Below are 18,208 nucleotides of genomic sequence, written 5' to 3' on the forward strand. Positions count from 1 at the left end.
TTTTTTTTGCGGTACGCGGGCCTCTCACCGCTGTGGCCTCTCCCGTTTTGGAGCACAGGCTCCGGACGCGCAGGCTCAGCGGCCATGGCTCACAGGCCCAGCTGCTCCGCGGCATGTGGGATCCTCCCGCACCGGGGCACGAACCCGTGTCCCCTGCATTGGCAGGCGGACTCTCAACCACTGCGCCACCAGGGAAGCCCCAACCACTATTTATTTTCAAATAGATTTTATTCAAAATATAAATAGTTATAAGATATAATGAAAGAAAAAACAATAATTATGTATATGTGTGCATATTTATTGACGTACATACCTATAAAACACAGAAAAATAAACTCCACTGAAAATGGGAACAATGTATATGAATAAATTAATAGAATACTACCGAAAGTCATAAATGAAGATTTGAAAAAATGGAAAGGTATAACTCTAAGACCTAAAAATGTCAAATCTCTTTTGAACAAACTTGTGGTTGCTAAGGAGGTGTCAGGGGATAGGGAGGGATGGATTGAGAGTTTGGGATTAACAGATGCAAACTATTATATATAGAATGGATAAACAACAAGGTCCTACTGTATAGCACAGGGAACTATATTCAATATCCTGTGATAAATCATAATAGAAAAGAATATGAAAAAGAATATGTGTGTATATATATATATATATATAACTGAATCACTCTGCTGTACAGCAGAAATTAACACATTGTAAATCAACTATACTTCAATAAAATAAATTATTTTAAAAAGTCAAATCTCTTTCAATTTATAAATTTGATGTTGTTCCAATAAAACTCTAAGAAACTTTTTTCTTCTGGGAGTTAAACAATTTTAAAGTTTATATATAAAAATAAACTAAATGATAGCTCAGAAAAATATTTAAAAAATAAAGGTAGCAGGGCTTCCCTGGTGGTGCAGTGGTTAAGAATCCGCCTGCCAATGCAGGAGACACGGGTTCGAGCCCTGGTCTGGGAAGATCCCACGTGCTGTGGAGCAACAAAGCCCATGCGCCACAACTACCGAGCCTGTGCTCTAGAGCCCGTGAGCCACAACTACTGAGCCCACGTGCCTAGATCCCGTGCTCCACAACAAGAGAAGCCACTGCAATGAGAAGCCTGCGCACCTCAACAAAGAGTAGCCCCTGCTCTTTGCAACTAGAGAAAGCCCGCGCGCAACAACGAAGACCCAATGCAGCCAAAAATAAATGTTTTTTAAAAATTAATTAAAGTAAGTAAATAAATAAGGGTAGCAGAATATGCCACCCCAAAATACACTGCTTTGGTATACTGATTATTTTGAGCTTTTTCATTGTTGTTGAAAAACAATAAATGCAGGCAGCGGCTTTCTCTGAACTCCTAATATCTGCCTAAAGACGAAAGGAGCTCAATTGTCATAAATGCCCTCCCCAGGAATTTCATCAATCAGGGAAGACTGACTCATCACAGGAGAGGAGACTAGAAGCCGACACCTAACTCTGTCATAAACTATCATACCTCCCATCTATTCTTCCAAGGGCCCATTCACCTTTCCTAAAAATCACTTACTCTCCCCTCAGAGGCCTACAGCTCCCCTCCCTCTTCCCTATTAAGATGATATTTAAGCCTAAATTCTAAGCCACTTATTTGAGTTACTCATCTGTTTGTGGATAGCTCCTATGTATACATGAGGTATATAAGTTAATAAATTTGTTTGTTTTTATCTTTTTAATCTATCTTTTATTATTGGAGTCTCAGCCAAGAACTCAAAGGTAGAGGGAAAATTTTCTCCTCCCCTACAATATTAAAATTAATTATGAATCTACATTTAAAAATGCTAACCTAAGAATATTCATACAAATCAATAGAACAAAATAGAAAGCCCAAATATAGACTCAAATACACAGATGTATTTAGGATATGATAAAGGTAGCATTTCAATTCCTAGTGGAAAAGGTGAGTCCATAGCTCACACCTTATACCATATATAATTCCAAGTGGATAAAAGACTTAAATATTTAAAATGAAACTCTAAAAGTAACCAGAATAAATCAAAAAAATTTGTCTACTTGTGTGTGCATATATAAAAAATCTAGGAATGAGGAAAATTTTTCTAAGTATGACACAAAATCCAGAAATCATTCAGAAAAAAAAATTGATAAACTGAACTACATAAAAACAAAAAGGCAGGGCTTCCCTGGTGGCGCAGTGGTTGAGGGTCCGCCTGCAGATGCAGGGGACGCGGGTTCGTGCCCCGGTCCGGGAGGATCCCGCATGCCGCGGAGTGGCTGGGCCCGTGAGCCATGGCCGCTGGGCCTGCGCGTCCGGAGCCTGTGCTCCGCAACGGGAGAGGCCACAGCAGTGAGAGGCCCGCGTACCGCAAAAAACAACAACAACAACAAAAAAAAAAGGCAAACAAAACAAAAAGCCCAAATAACCCGTTGGAAAAAATGGACAACAAATTTGAACAAATAGTTTAAGTTGAAATAAAAATGACTCTTTAATTTATGAAAAAATGCTCAATCTCAATATTAATCAACAAATTAAAACTATACAGATAATCTCCCATGCAGAAAATTCCAAATAATGTATTTTGATTCTCCTTCCTCAAGGAGGTGGAGCACAATTCCCCATTCCTTAAGGATGGGCTATACATAGTGACTTCTCTCAAAGAGTACAGTTTAGAAAGGGGTCAGGGGAAACCTAAACTTACGGTGGAGAGATCTTACAAACATTAGTTCAATCAGGTGACCAAGGTCAACCTCAATAGTAATATGGTGTTGATAGTATGTACTCTTGATATGATATGATGAGAATAGCAATTTACCTCTGTGCTTTTCCTCCCCAAAGGGTTTTCAACCCCAGTTTGGTCATGAGGAAAAAAATCAGACAAATTCAAATAGAGGGACATTTTAAACAAAACACCTGACCAGTATTCCTCAAAACTGTCAAGATCATCAAAAATAAGGAAAGTCTGAAAAACTGTCAGAGCCAAGAGAAGTCTGAGATATGACAATTAAATGTGAAGTGGTATCCTGGATGGAATCCAGGAACAGAAAAAGGACTTTGGCAAAAACTAAGGATATCTGAATAAAGTATGGAATTTAGTTAATAATAAGGTATCAACACTGCTTCATTACTTGTAATAAATGTACCATACTAATGTAAGATATTAATTAATAATAAGGGAAATTGGGCATGGGATATATGGAAACTCTATCTTCACAATTTTTTTCTGTAGATCTAAAATTGTAATAAAAAATAAAGTTTATTTTAAAGGAAAAAATTCTATACAGATATGCCATTTTCAGTTATTAGATTGGCAATGTTTAAAATTTGATTTTACACTCAGTTGGTGAGAGTGTAAAGAAACAGGCATTTTTATACATTGTGAGATGAGTAGAAGTATACATTTCTACTCTATGGAGGGCAATTTGGCAATACATTTTCAATTATTAATATCTCTACTTTTCCTTAGCAATTCCATTTCTAGGAATTTATCATTAAAAAAGACTCATGGGATTTTGCCATTTGAAGCAACACGGATGGATTTGGAGGGTATTATGCTAAGTGAAATACGTCAGACAGAGAAAGAAAAATACTGTACGATATCACTTACATGTGGAACCTAAAAAATACCACAAACTAGTGAATATAACAAAAAAGAAGCAGACTCACAAATATAGAGAATAAGTTAGTAGTTATCAGTGAGGAGAAGACAGGGGGGAGGGGCAATATAGGGACAGGGGAGTAAGAGGTACAAACTATTATGTATAAATAAGCTACAAGGATATATTGTACAACACAAGCAATATAGCAAATATTTATAATAACTATAAATGTAGTATAACCCTTAATAATTGTGAATCACTATATTGTACACCTGTAATTTATATAATATTGTACATCAACTATATTTCAATAAGAGATCAATATTCAAAAAAAGCAGTTCATTACAAAAATTTCTCATCTTTAATTTTATTTTGATCTTCTCTGTTTTCTGTTATTTTATATAATACTTTCTCTCCAAACATAACCCTAATGATGCTAATATTTATTTCTAATCCTCTTTCACCAATACTCTCATTTATTTATTTCCTTTCTAACCCAAATTGTCTAGTATGTTTGTCAAAGATTTGAAAGCAAGTCTCTCCCTCCTTCTGAAACATGACTGTTATAATGCCTTTAACATTCTACTCTTTTTCCTATAAAAGCTCAATATTTCAAATGCATTTATTTAATAATAATTCGTTAAGTGCCAACTATGTGTTAGATTTAAGATAGGGTGATATAAATACAGCCCCTGCCCTTGAGAAGTTTACTCTGGGGAACTACTGAGTCGTTAAATAGCAGTTATGATTTTGGAGTCAGGTCAACTTGATTCGAATTCTGGATTCTAAAAGTATTAGTTCTATTTCTGTAGGCAAATTATTGGCCTCCTTGAGTCTCAGTTTTCTGAATGACTCCTTTTCCTTCTTTGGGACTAGATGTGACTTATTTAAAACCACATAATGATAGAAGGTCCCTTCTAGTACTGACTCTTTTTGGCCCTTCTCTCTTTCTTTATAAAAGTTGGATTTCCATTCATACTTTGTAGGTTTATTTATTTATTTATTGGTTGCGTTGGATCTTTGTTGCTGCGAACGGGCTTTCTTTAGTTGTAGCTCGTGGGCTCTAGAGCACAGGCTCAGTAATTGTGGCACACGGGCTTAGTTGCTCTGTGGCATGTGGGATTTTCCCAGACCGGGGCTCGAACCTGTGTCCCCTGCATTGGCAGGCAGATTCTTAACCACTGCGCCACCAGGGAAGTCCCATTCATACATCGTATAATATCCATCTTCCCTACCATACTCTGAGCTATATAAGGGCAGGGACCACAACTATTTTTTTTCACCAGGGTTCAGTTAGCTCCTAACAGCACCGGCACATAGAGTCCACTAATAGATACAAGCCATTCTTATTCTTTTTACCCTGGTTTCCAGGATTAAACTTGAACAGACCCATTTACTCTGTTCCTTCCTACTTGAGTCAGGTACTCTCCCTCATGTGTCCCATCTATAATGTTGTCTTTCATTTGTCATATCCCCAACCACAATGTCAGCATGGGCAGTGTTTCAAATCAGTTTAACCCATCAGAGACGAAAAGGATCTGGTTCCTTGAAGGATCATTAACACACACTGAATGAACAAATATAAGACTAATTGCAATTACTTTATTTTAGTGGCTTTTCAGGCCCTTAAAAAGGTTCTTTTCGGATGGAGTTGTGTCACTCAGGCAACCATCTTCACTATGGAGTCCTAATCACTATGATACTGTTTTTTAGGTCACAAAGATTAATTCAAATGATCTCTTCTATTGCTTCATATTAGATTACATGGTCTGAAAGTACACCCCTCTTTCTCTAGTACCTAGAGGCAAACCTGAAATTGTAAATACAAATCAAGAGAAGTTTCTAGCTATATACACTGATTTTGAGGTCAAGAAAGATAGGGTCTTTGTGCAGTAAAATAAGAAAAAATAGAGTGAATAGAACTTTTTTTTTTTAATAAATTTGTTTATTTTTGGCTGCGTTTGGTCTTCATCGCTGTGCACAGGTGTTCTCTAGTTGCGGTGAGCGGGGGCTACTCTTTGTTGTGGTGCGCAGGCTTCTCATTGCTGTGGCTTGTCTTGTTGCAGAGCACGGACTCTAGGCACGCAGGCTTCAGTAGTTGTGGCACGAGGGCTCAGTAGTGTGGCTCAGGGGCTGTAAAGAGCGCTCAGTAGTTGTGGCACACGGGCTTAGTTGCTCCGCGGCATGTGGGATCTTCCCGGACCAGGGATCGAACCCGTGTCCCCTGCATCGGCAGGCGGATTCTTAACCACTGCGCCACCAGGGAAGTCCTAATAAAACTTTTAATGAAGAAAGAATGACAGGGCTTCCCTGGTGGCGCTGTGGTTGAGAGTCCACCTGCCGATGCAGGGGACACGGGTTCTTGCCCAGGTCTGGGAAGATCCCACATGCCGCAGAGCGGCTAGGCCCGTGAGCCATGGCCGCTGAGCCTGTGCGTCCGGAGCCTTGCTCTGCAACGGGAGAGGCCACGACAGTGAGAGGCCCACGTACCGAAAAAAAAAAAAAAAAAAAAGAAAGAAAGAATGACAGACTGAAATAGTAGAAAATAAATAACATACAGCCAGAGTTGGTTTTCTTTGGGTTACTGAATTAGACTCCTTCTTAGTTATTTCACAAAGACTGATGATATGTTTTTTAATCCTGTGCTTGTTTCCAGGCAAGAAGTTTTTACACTAGCAGACAATTCATTCATGATGCTTTTAGAAGACAGACCTCGTATCACTTTGCCCCAAGTCTACTTTGCCCTGAGAGCACAACAAAGCACCCTACTGGGAAGGCTTCCAAGTGACATTTGATCTTTCTGGTCTAGTCTCCCTGCTGGTTTGGGTTCCCTCTAAAATAGACTGATGATTGGAAACTGTGTCATTACCCATCAATAGCCTGAGTTCAAGTTAGCCTCACCTTAGTCCTACAAAATATATTGCAGATTACACTCATACCTGTAGAGTTCTAACTGTAAGCAATAAATGTGTAAAAGATGAAAATAAGTGCTTACTTGGGACCATAGGCTGTCCCTTCTCTACCCTTCTTTCATCCCCTCAGAGCAGAGGACAAATTATAGATAGCTAGGTTAAAAACATAGGTATGAAATAGAAGCATTTGGAGAGAGTGCAATAACTAGAAGCCATTTGTTTCGTTGGAGGATTAGATATAAATATTAATGGAAAAGAAGAGCAAAGTAGTTTGGAGACTGTGGCTGGGACAAAAGTAACAATGACTTGGGCCGGCTTTTCTCCCACTTTGATCCTGAGGTGGTCCTAGAGGTGGTGGGAATCCTGCTAGCTTGCTGAGGAGCAGAGCTACTGCCTAAATACTGTAGCTAAATTTATGCTACTGTAGCATAAATTTACTCTGCGCAGACAGAAGAGAAGGAAGAATCTAGGAACTCCTTGTTCTAGAGTCCTTCCATCTGGCAGATGCCATACCAGCCCTGATCTTCCAGACACAAACCCAAGATAAAATTATGAAAGAAAGAAAGAAAGAGCTATTAAGGAAGAAATTTAATAATATTTGATAAGAGACCTGGAAGAGGGAAAAAATACAGAGCAGAAAATGTTTTGAAGAAATAATGACTGAAAAAAAAGAAATAATGACTGAGAACTCCTCAGAAATAGAGAAAGCGGGGGCTTCCCTGGTGGCGCAGTGGTTGAGAATCTGCCTGCCAGTGCAGGGAACACGGGTTCGAGCCCTGGTCTGGGAAGATCCCACATGCCACGGACCAACTAGGCCTGTGAGCCACAGTTACTGAGCCTGCGCATCTGGAGCCTTGCTCCACAACAAGAGAGGCCGCGATAGTGAGAGGCCCGTGCACCGCGATGAAGAGTGGCCCCCGCTTGCCACAACTAGAGAAAGCCCTCGCACAGAAACGAAGACCCAACACAGCCATAAGTAAAAAATAATTAATTAATTAATTTTAAAAAAAAGAAATAGAGAAAGCAATTGTTATGAGGAAAATTCTAGCTTTAAAAATATTGATCAGGGAATTCCCTGGCAGTCCAATGGTTAGGACTTGGCACTTTCACTACCATGGCCAGGTTCAATTCCTGGTAAAAGAGATGATGTTGGCCCAGCAGACAAAGGAATGGAGTTTGTGCATGCCGCAGGTTATAAAAATATAATAATAATAATATTGATCAGAAAACACAAGGACTGAATATAAATGAGCCAATAACTTAACTCAAGGAAAATTACAACTCAAGCTACAAAAAGAACCATTGAATAGATTCAAAGAACCATACAGGAAGGAAAAAATAAAGATAATAACAGAAATTAAGGAAATAGAAAATAAAACAGCAAGTCAGAGAGTGATCAAAACCAGAAATCAGCTATAGTGGACTTGGATGTGAGTTGCCCAGATTCCCCTTCAGTGAAAGAGAGTGTTGTCATGAGACAGTCTCCAGCTGTCAGCCCCTGGAAGAGCACCTTAGCTGTAGACAAATGCCCTTTCCCAAGGTCATACCTTCCCTGTGCAGCCCATAACCAGTGACTGATTTGGCTAGGGTATAAGGCAGAAACATTTAATTTAAGGTGGGCCAACCCTGACATTTTAGCTCCAGAACTGCCCCTAGAGGTTAGTCAAGCCTTTGATTCCTGCTTGCATCACTTTCTGATTTCTCCCTCTCCCCAATCCCACTTTCTTCCCTTTCCTTCTATTGGTGTTGGTCCTAAGGTGCTCCCCAATATCCTGTACCCTAACCTCTGTCTCAGAGTCTGCTTCCTGAAGAACCCTACCAGGGCACTGGTCTTTGGAAAGATTAATAACATGAATAAATCTCTACCAAGACTGAAAAAGAAAACAAGAGAAAAATCAAATAAACAAAATATACAATCTAAAAGAGACATTAACTACTGACAGAGCAGACAAAAAAATATGGTGATAACTTTGAAAACCTGCAAGAAACAAAGTTCTACAAAAACATAAGATGAAATAACTAGCATAAAAATAAATAGGGGGCTTCCCTGGTGGCGCAGTGGTTGAGAGTCCGCCTGCCAATGCAGGGGACACGGGTTCGTGCCCCGGTCTGGGAAGATCCCACATGCCACGGAGCAGCTGGGCCCGTGAGCCATGGCCGCTGAGCCTGAGCGTCCGGAACCTGTGCTCTGCAACGGGAGAGGCCACAGCAGTGAAAGGCTCGCGTATTGCAAACAAACAAACAAACAAATAAATAGAAAACTTGAATAAACCAATAATGACGTAAGAAATTGAAATGATCACCTACTTCCCTCAATACAAATCCTGCCTAGATGTTTTTACATGTGAATACCACAAGCTTTCAAATACTAAATAATTCCGTGATTATACAACTTCTTCCAAAAAACAGAAAGGAGATAACATTTCCAAACTCTGTTAATGAAACCAGTATAATCTATATTATAAAGCCAGGTAGGTTGGTATGTAAAAAATATGATCAAGCTAATCACTCATGTAATGCAACAAGTTTAAATAAAATATGAGCTAATCGAATCCAAGTGTTTTTTAACACATTATGATAATATTAATTGGTTACAGCGCATAATCAAAAGTTAAATATGAAAACACTTTTTAATTAAAAAATAAATAAATTTTTTAAACATTTTTAATCCATGAAGCCATAATGGTACTCAAAAAGGAAAGAGGAAAAGGAAAGTTCTTCTTTACAGTAGAATGTCAGCTAAAAATTGAATAAAGACTGATAAGATTTTGCAACCTTCAGTGTAATAATTGATTCAGACATGGATGACCACTGGTTGCTAAAATTCATTAGGTGAAGATTTGTTGGGAAGACACGAGATAGTCACACAATGTCAAAGTATCACCTTAAAGAGTAGTTACAAATTCCAAAGTGAAATCTGCGTCTAGACCTTGGAGAAATCTGGTGGTCATCACTTTAATAAAGTGATAACATTTTTAATGTAATGATGAGACAACCTGAATTGTGTATCTTCTCACACAATGGAATATAAAATCCTCAATCTCATGCATGAAGTATTCTTGCCAAAAACGTTTTATCTGAATCTAATCAAGCTTCCAGTCTTAATTTCTAATTTACAGGAAATATAGAAAATTAATCAAAGAACACTATAAGGAGACAAACAACTAGAATGTGGTATATTGTACAAGAAAACTGACCTTTTCTCTTCAAAAGGTCAATATTAAAAAAAAATCTTTTTTCGTTAAAAGGAACTAAAAAGATATTACAATCAAATAGAATGCCTAAGACTTTATTGAATCCTGGATTTTTCAAAGAAAACTACAAAACATATTTTGGGGACAATTAAGCATATTTGAATATGAACTAGACATTAAATGCTATTATGGAATGGCTGTATATTTCTTAGGTTTTATAATGATATTGTGATTACATAGAAGAATGTCCTTATTCTTAGAAGATGCATGCTGAGGTATTTAGGGACCAAGAATGTGTCTGCTTACTCTTGTGTCTGCTTATCTAGCAGGGTAACCAATCAACAACAAATAGAAAAAGAGGTTTATCAAATATGGCCAAAATGTTAACAAATGGCAAATTATTTCTATTCTTTCAACTTTTCTTCGGTGCAAAATTTTTCAAATAAAACATAAAAAATATAATCATAAAATGAATCATGATAAGTTAGCAGTATAAAAAAACACAAGTGTGTTTCTACATTTGAAACTGATCAGTTTTATTTTACCACACTAATTAACTAAGGGGGAAAAGTAATTTCTTTCAGCAATGTTTTATAGTTTTCTGTGTACAAGTCTTGTACCTTCTTAGTTAAGGTTATTCTTTAGTATTTTATGCTATTTTTGATGCTATTGTAAATGGAATCATTTTCTTAATTTCCTTTTCAGATCATCACTGCTAGTATAAAGAAATACAACTGATTTTTGTGTTGATTTTTATATTCTGCAAATATAATTAGCTCTAATAGTTTTGTGGGGGGGTTTGGTTTCAGTTTTTTTGGCCACACCACACAGCCTGTGGGATCTTAGTTCCCCAACCAGGGATCGAACCCATGCCCCTACCGTGGAAGTGTGGAGTCTTAACCACTGGACCACCAGGGAAATCCTATAATTAGCTCTAATAGTTTTTTGATGGATGATTTAGAGTTTTCTATATGTAACATCATGTCATGTGTGTATAGACATAACTTTATTTCTGCCTTTTGAAGTAAGATTATGTTTATTTCTTTTTTTCTTGCCTAACTTCTCTGGCTAGAACCTCTAGTACCATGTTGAAAAGAAGTGGTAAAAATGTGTATTCTTGTTCCTGACTTTAGGGGGAAAACTTTCAGCTTTTCACCACTGAGAACGATGTTAGTTGTGGGCTTTACATATATGACCTTTATCATGTTGAGGAAGTTCCCTTCTACTCCTCGATTATTCAATGTTTTCATCATGAAACGGTGCTAGATTTTCTTAAATGTTTCTTCTGAAACAATTATGTGGTTTCTTCCTTCTTTCTATTAATGGGTATATTACACTGATTTTCATGTTGAACCACCCTTGTGTCACAGGGATAAATCCCACTTGGTAATAGTGTATAATTCTTTTAATATGTCATTGAATTCAGCTTCTTTTTAGTATTTTTGTTCAGGATTTTGGTATCTATATTCACAAGGTACATTGGTCTATCATTTTCTTATAGTGTCTTTGGTTCTGGTATGAGGGTAATGCTTGCCTCCTAGAACAAGTTAGAAAGAGTTTGAGAAAGACTGGTATTAATTCTTCTTTAAATGTTGGATAGAATTCAGCAGTGAAGCCATCTGGTCCTGAGCTTTTCTTTGTTGGGAGGTTTTGATTACTGATTCAATCTCCTTGTTATTGATTTATTCTGTTTTTCTTGAGTCGGTTTTGGTAGTTTATGGGTTTCTATGAATTTTTCCATTTCATCCAACTTATACGATTTCTTGGTATACAGTTATTCACAATATTTTCTTAATTATCCTTTTTATTTATGTAAAATTGACAATGCCCACCTTTCATTTCCAATTTTAGTATTTGAGTTTGTTTTGTTTTGTTTTTTAATCTAGCTAAAGGTTTCTCAATTTTCTTGATATTTTCAAAGAACTTCTGGTTTCATTAATTCCATTGTTTTTCTATTATTGACTTCATTTATATCTGCTCTAATCCTTATTATTTCCTCCATCTCCTAACTTTAGGTTTAGTTCTTTTTCTGGTTTGTTAAGGTATACAGCTAGGTTATTGATTGGAGATCTTTCTTCTTTTTAAATGTAGACACTTACTGTAAAAATTTACCCATGAGCACTGCTTTCACTACATCCATGAGTTTTCGTATGTTGCATTTTCATTCTCATTAATCTCTAAGTATTTTCTAATTTCCCTTGTGATTTATTCTTTGATCCACTGGTTATTTTATTTTATTTTTTTTAAGATTTATTTATTATTTATTTATTTTTTGGCTGCATCGGGTCTTAGTTGTGGCACGCAGGATCTTTGTTGAGGCTTGCGGGATCTTTAATTGAGGCACGCAGGCTTCTCTCTCATTGCGGTGCGCGGGTGTCTCTCTAGCTGTGGTGTGCAGGTTTTCTCTCTCTAGCTGTGGAGTGGAGGCTCCAGGGCATGTGGGCTCTGTAGCTGTGGTACATGGGTTCCAGAGCATGTGGGCTCTGTAGTTTGTGCCATGCAGGCTCTCTAGTTGAGGCACGTGAGCTCAGTAGTTGTGGCACATGGGCTTAGTTTCCCTGTGGTTTGTGGGATCTTAGTTCCCTGACCAGGGATCGAACCTGCGTCCCCTGCATTGTAAGGCAGACGCTTTACCGCTGGACCACCAGGGAAGTCCCTCCATTGGTTATTTTAAATTGTATTGTTTAATTTCCACATAGATGTGAGTTTTCTAGCTTTCCTTCTGTTATTTCTTCTTATATTATTGATTTCATTTGTATCTGCTCTATTTTCTTCTATTATTGATTCTATTGATTTCTTCATTCCATTTTGGTCAGAAAAAATACGCTGCATGATTCCAATTTTTTAAAACTTACTGAGACTTGTTTTGTGGCCTAATATATTGTCTATCCTGGAAAATGTTTCAGGTATACTAGAGAAGAATGTGTATTCTGTTGTTTTGGGGTATTCTACAGATATCTGTTAGGTCTAACTGGTTTATAGTATTATTTAAGTTTCCTATTTCCTTACTGAACTTCTGTTATCTATATATTATGGAAAGTGGGGTATTGAAATTTCCAAATATTGTGGAGCTGTCTATTTACTCTTTCAATTCTGTTTGAGTCATACGTTCCTGGGCTCGTGTTTGGTACAGATATAACTGTTATATCTTCTTGATGAACTGACCCTTCCATTAATATACGATTACTTATTGTCTCTTGGAAGTTCAGATATACAGTTTTTACTTTCTACATTTCTTTTTTGAATATAATGAGCATGTAATCATTTTATAATAGAAAAAAAAAGAGTAAGGTAAAGGGAGTAATATCTTCTCACTCAGAATGTAGGACCCATAGTGGGAAAATACCTCAATATAATAAAGGCCAAATATGACAAACACAGCTAACATCATACTCAACAGTGAAAACCTGAAAGCATTTCCTCTAAGATGAGGAACAAGACAAGAATGTCCACTCTCACCACTTTTATTCAACATAGTTTTGGAAGTCCTCGCCATGGCAATCAGAGAAGAAAAAGAAATAAAAGAAATTCAAACTGGAAAAGAAGAAGTAAGACTGTCACTCTTTGCAGATGACATGATGCTATACATAGAAAATCCTAAAGACACTACCAGAAAGCTACTAGAGCTCATCAATGAATTCGGTAAAGTTGCAGGATACAAAATTAATATACAGAAATCTATTGCATTTCTATACACTAACAATGAACTATCAGAAAGAGAAATTAAGGAAACAATCCCACTTACCATCACATCAAAAAGAATAAAAATACCTAGGAATAAACATACCTAAGGAGGTAAAAGACCTGTACCCCAAAAACTATAAGACACTGATGAAAGAAATTGAAGACAACACAAACAGATGGAAAGATATACCATGTTCTTGTACTGAAAGAATCAATATCATTAAAATGACCATACTACCCAAGGCAATCTACAGATTCAATGCATTCCCTATCAAATTACCAATGGCATTTTTCATAGAACTAGAACAAAAAAATTTGAAATTTGTATGGAAACACAAAAGGCCCTGAACAGACAAAACAACCTGAGAAAGAAGAACATAGCTGGAGGAATCCCTGACTTCAGACTACACTACAATGCTATAGTAATCAAAACAGTATGGTACTGGCACAAAAGCAGACACATACATCAATGGAACAGGATAGGAAGCCCAGAAATAAACCCACACACTTATGGTCAATTAATCTATGACAAATGAGGCAAAAATATACAATGGAGAAAAGACAGCCTCCTGAACAAGTGGTGCTGGAAAAGCTGGACAGCTACATGTAAACAAATAAAATTAAAACATCTTCTAACACCATATAGAAAAATAAACTCAAAATGGAATAAAGACCTAAATGTAAGAACAGATACTATAAAACTCTTAGAAGAAAACATAGGTAGAACACTCTTTGACATAAATCACAGCAACATTTCATTGGATCCATCTCTTAGAGTAATGGAAACAAAAGCAAAAAAAAAGGGGGGGGAACCTAATTAAACTTAAAAGCTTTTGCACAACAAAGGAAACCATAAACAAAACTAAAGGACAAGCTACAGGATGGGAGAAAATATTTGCAAATGATAGGACTGGCAAGAGATTAATTTCCAAAATATACAAACAGTTCATACACCTTAATATCAAAAAAACAAACAACCCAATCAAAAAAATGAGCAGAAGACCTAAGCAGACACTTCTCCAAAGAAGACACACAGATGGCCAAAAGGCACATGAAAAGATGCTCAACATCACTAATTATTAGAGAGATAGAAATTAAAACTACAATGAGGTACCAACATACACTGGTCAGAATGACCATCAGCAAAAAGTATACAAATATGGAATTCCCTGGTGATCCAGTGGTTAGGACTCAGCGATTTCATTACCGGGGCGAGGGTTCAATCCCTACTCAGGGAACTAAGATCCCACAAGCTGCATGGCATGGAAGAAAAAAAAGTTTACAAATAATAAATGCTGGAGAGGGTATGGAGAAAAGGGAACCCTCCTACACTGTTGCTGGGAATGTAAATGGCTACAACCACTATGCAGAACAGTATGGAGGTTCCTTACAAAACTAAAAATAGAGTTGCCATGTGATCCAACAAACCTACTCCTGGGCATATATCCAGAAAAGACAAAAACTCTAGTTGGAAAAGATACACACACCCCAGTGTTCATAGCAGCACTATTTACAATAGCCAAGATGTGGAAGCAACCTAAATGTCCACCGACAGAGTAACAGATAAAGAAAATGTGGCATATATATTATATATATATAATACACACACACACACACACACACACACACACACACAAATGGAATACTACTCAACCATAAAAAAGAAAGAAATAATGCTATTTGCAGGAATATGGATGGACCTAGAGATTATCATACTAAATGAAGTATATTAGACAAAGACAAATATCATATCACTTATATGTGGCATCTAAAAAAATGACACAAATGAACTTATTTACGAAACAAAAATAGACTCACAGACATAGAAAACAAACATGGCTACTGCTGGAGCATGAGGGATGACTCAAATTCTGTTTGGAGGCATCTTTGAGCTTGCTGAGTAGATATCATAAGCAAAGCTCACCCTCCCGAGTTGAAGAAATTTATGGACAAGAAGTTATCATAAAAATTAAATGGTGGCAGACATGTCCAAGGAATACTGTAGGGATTCAATCCCTTTATGAATCTTGTGATAGATGAATGTGTGGAGATGGCAACTAGTGAGCAACAGAACAATACTGGAATGGTGGTAATACGAGGAAATAGTATCATCATGTTAGAAGCCTTGGAACAAGTATAAACAATGGCTGTGTTCACCAGAGAAATCAACTGCTTCTATGTGTCCCCTCTCCACATTTTATTATGATAAAATCTGAGTCATGTACATTTTCTTACTGAACTTTTTTGCTAAATAAACTTTTGTAATAGTCAAAAACAAACAAAAAAGAAAACAAACTTATCGTTGCCAAAGGGGAAGGGGGGGAGGGATAAATTGGGAATTTGGGATTAACAATTACACACTACTATATATAAAATACATAAACAACAAGGACCTACTGTATAGCACAGGGAACTATATTTAATATCTTGTAAAAATGTACAGTGGAAAAGAATCTGAAAAAGTATATGTATGTATATGTGTACCTATAACTGAATCACTTTGCTGTATACCTGAAATACTATAAATCAACTATACTTTAAAAAAAAAAGGAGGGGGCTTCCCTGGTGGCACAGTGGTTAAGAATCCACCTGCCAGTGCAGGGGACATGGGTTCAAGCCCTGGTCCGGGAAGATCCCACATGTCGTGGAGCAACTAAGCCCATGCACCACAACTACCGAGCCTGTGCTCTAGAGCCCGTGAGCCACAACTACTGAGCCCGTGCGCCACAACTACTGAAGCCCAAGCACCCTAGAGCCCATGCTCTGCAACGAGAAGCCACCACAATGAGAAGCCCTCGCACCACAACGAAGAGTAGTCCCTGCTCCCCACAACTAGAGAAAGCCTGTGTGCAGCAACGAAGACCGAACACAGCCAAAAATAAATAAATTAATTTTTTTTTAAAAAGTAGGACCTTCTGCAAAACAACTGGTTTAGACTCTTCAAAAAAAAATTGTAACTGGGAATTCCCTGGTGGTCCAGTCGTTAGGTTTCCCTTCTTTCACTGCCCAGGGCACAGTTTCAATCCCTGATAGGGGAACTAAGCTCCCACAAGCCACAAGGCAGGGCCAAAAAAAAAAGTAATGAAGAAAGTAATGGGGGAATTGATCCTGAAAAAGTTTTAATAACCAAATATAATGTGTAAACATTGACTGGATTTTGTTTAGAAACATTCTGAACAAATGTGAAATTTTGAAAAACTCTGGTTTTGATCTCTACAACTTTTAAATAATTTAGTAAAAATATTATATATGCTGTAATATATATCAACTTTAGAAAAATATAACACACTAAATTAGGTAGAGGGAATATAAGTATTCATTGTATTGCTTTTTTCAGTTCTTCAGTGTGTTTTGTTTTTTGTTTGTTTGTTTGTTTTGCGGTACGCGGGCCTCTCAGTGTTGTGGCCTCTCCCGTTGCGGAGCACAGGCTCCGGACGCGCAGGCTCAGCGGCCATGGCTCACGGGCCCAGCCTCTCCGCGGCATGTGGGATCTTCCTGGACCGGGGCACGAACCCGTGTCCCCTGCATGGGCAGGCGGACACTCTCAACCACTGCGCCACCAGGGAAGCCCTGTTTTGTTTTTTATAAATTTATTTATTTATTTTTGGCTGTGTTGGGCCTTTGTTGCTGCGCGGGCTTTCTCTAGTTGCGGAGGGGCTACTCTTCGTTGTGGTGCGCGGGCTTCTCATTGTGGTAGCTTCTCTTTGTTTCAGAGAAAGGGCTCTAGAGCGAAGGCTCAGTAGTTGTGGTGCATAGGCTTAGTTGCTCCACAGCATGTGGGATCTTCCCCAACTAGGGCTCAAACCTGTGTCCCCTGCTTTGGCAGGCAGATTCTTAACCACCGCACCACCAGGAAAGTCCCTTCGGTGTGCTTTAATGCTTTTCTAATGAAGGTCTGAAGGAGAAAGGGGAAATTTATGGCTTCTCGTCGGGAAACTTGCAAGCAAGAAAAGAGTGAAGCGATATTTAAAGTACCTAAAGGAAAAAAAAAACCTAGAATTTTATGTTTGGCAAAATTTTCCTTCAAAAGTGAAGAAATAATTTCTCAGACAAAAACTGAGGGCATTGGTCACCAGTAGATGTGTCTCGCAAGAAATGTTAGAAAATTTTCAGAGGAGGGTGAGGAAAGTGATTGGAAGGGCTGGAGAAGTTTCCCGAGGGGCGGCGGCAAAAGGCTGCTGTCACCGGATCTTACCCACTTCTTTTGTCACCGCGGGACCGTCGCGAAGTCCACACGCTTCCGCAAGACCCGAGCACTCTCACTACCTGCGCAGCCAAGTCGGCGTGCACCGCCCAGTAATTCCGACCGGAACCGCAACGGGAGCCGTGCAGGTTCCGGAGAGGTGGTGCGCCCCACTCCGGACGTAAAGCGGGAAGGACCACGGCTCATTCTCGCCTGGGGCTCCGCCCACAGACACATCTCAGGTGCAAACCCCGCCCAGCCAGGGATCTTTGGAAGGATCATTTGCACAGAAAGCTGGCTCTGCTGGGATGCTTGGACTTGGGAGAGGCTGTAAAGGTCCCTAATCCGGTTGGGGTTTCAGGCAGGATCGGGAGCTGAGTAGTTCAAGAGTTATCTAGGCAAAAGGGGACAGGAAGAGCCTTCTGGGCAGAAATTGTACGGAGAAAGGTCTTGAGGTAGAGAAAAAGGAGGCTAGACTTGTAGGCAGAGGCAGATTTATAGTGAAGCTAATGAAGCTTAAGTTTCAGAACCTGTCATTTGCACTACCCCTTTCAAGGCTCGGTACCTAATTTTTGCATTATTTTTCTCGAGGGCCTCCCGAATTGTGTAAGGTTTAGACCCCACAAAACTTGACTCCACATAGGGAGCCA

At 38.4% G+C, this 18,208-nt stretch overlaps 1 protein-coding gene and 1 pseudogene across 1 annotated transcript in view; one reads left to right on the plus strand and one right to left on the minus strand.

Moving 5' to 3' along the window:
- MORC1 (MORC family CW-type zinc finger 1) overlaps positions 1 to 17,663 on the minus strand; it is a 350,777-nt gene extending 333,114 nt beyond the window's left edge. The window contains exon 1 of the mRNA XM_027104268.1: positions 17,571 to 17,663. The gene's annotated coding sequence lies outside the window, so the exon portion shown is untranslated. The remainder of the gene's footprint in view (positions 1 to 17,570) is intronic.
- Positions 15,291 to 15,542, plus strand: LOC113619488 (small nuclear ribonucleoprotein G pseudogene; annotated as a pseudogene).
- Positions 17,664 to 18,208: the final 545 nt, after the last annotated feature.

This window comes from Aethalodelphis obliquidens, unplaced genomic scaffold (genome assembly GCF_003676395.1).
Source record: "Aethalodelphis obliquidens isolate GAN/ISIS:26980383/991018 unplaced genomic scaffold, ASM367639v1 scaffold1, whole genome shotgun sequence".
In the NCBI taxonomy this organism is placed as follows: Eukaryota; Metazoa; Chordata; class Mammalia; order Artiodactyla; family Delphinidae; genus Aethalodelphis; species Aethalodelphis obliquidens.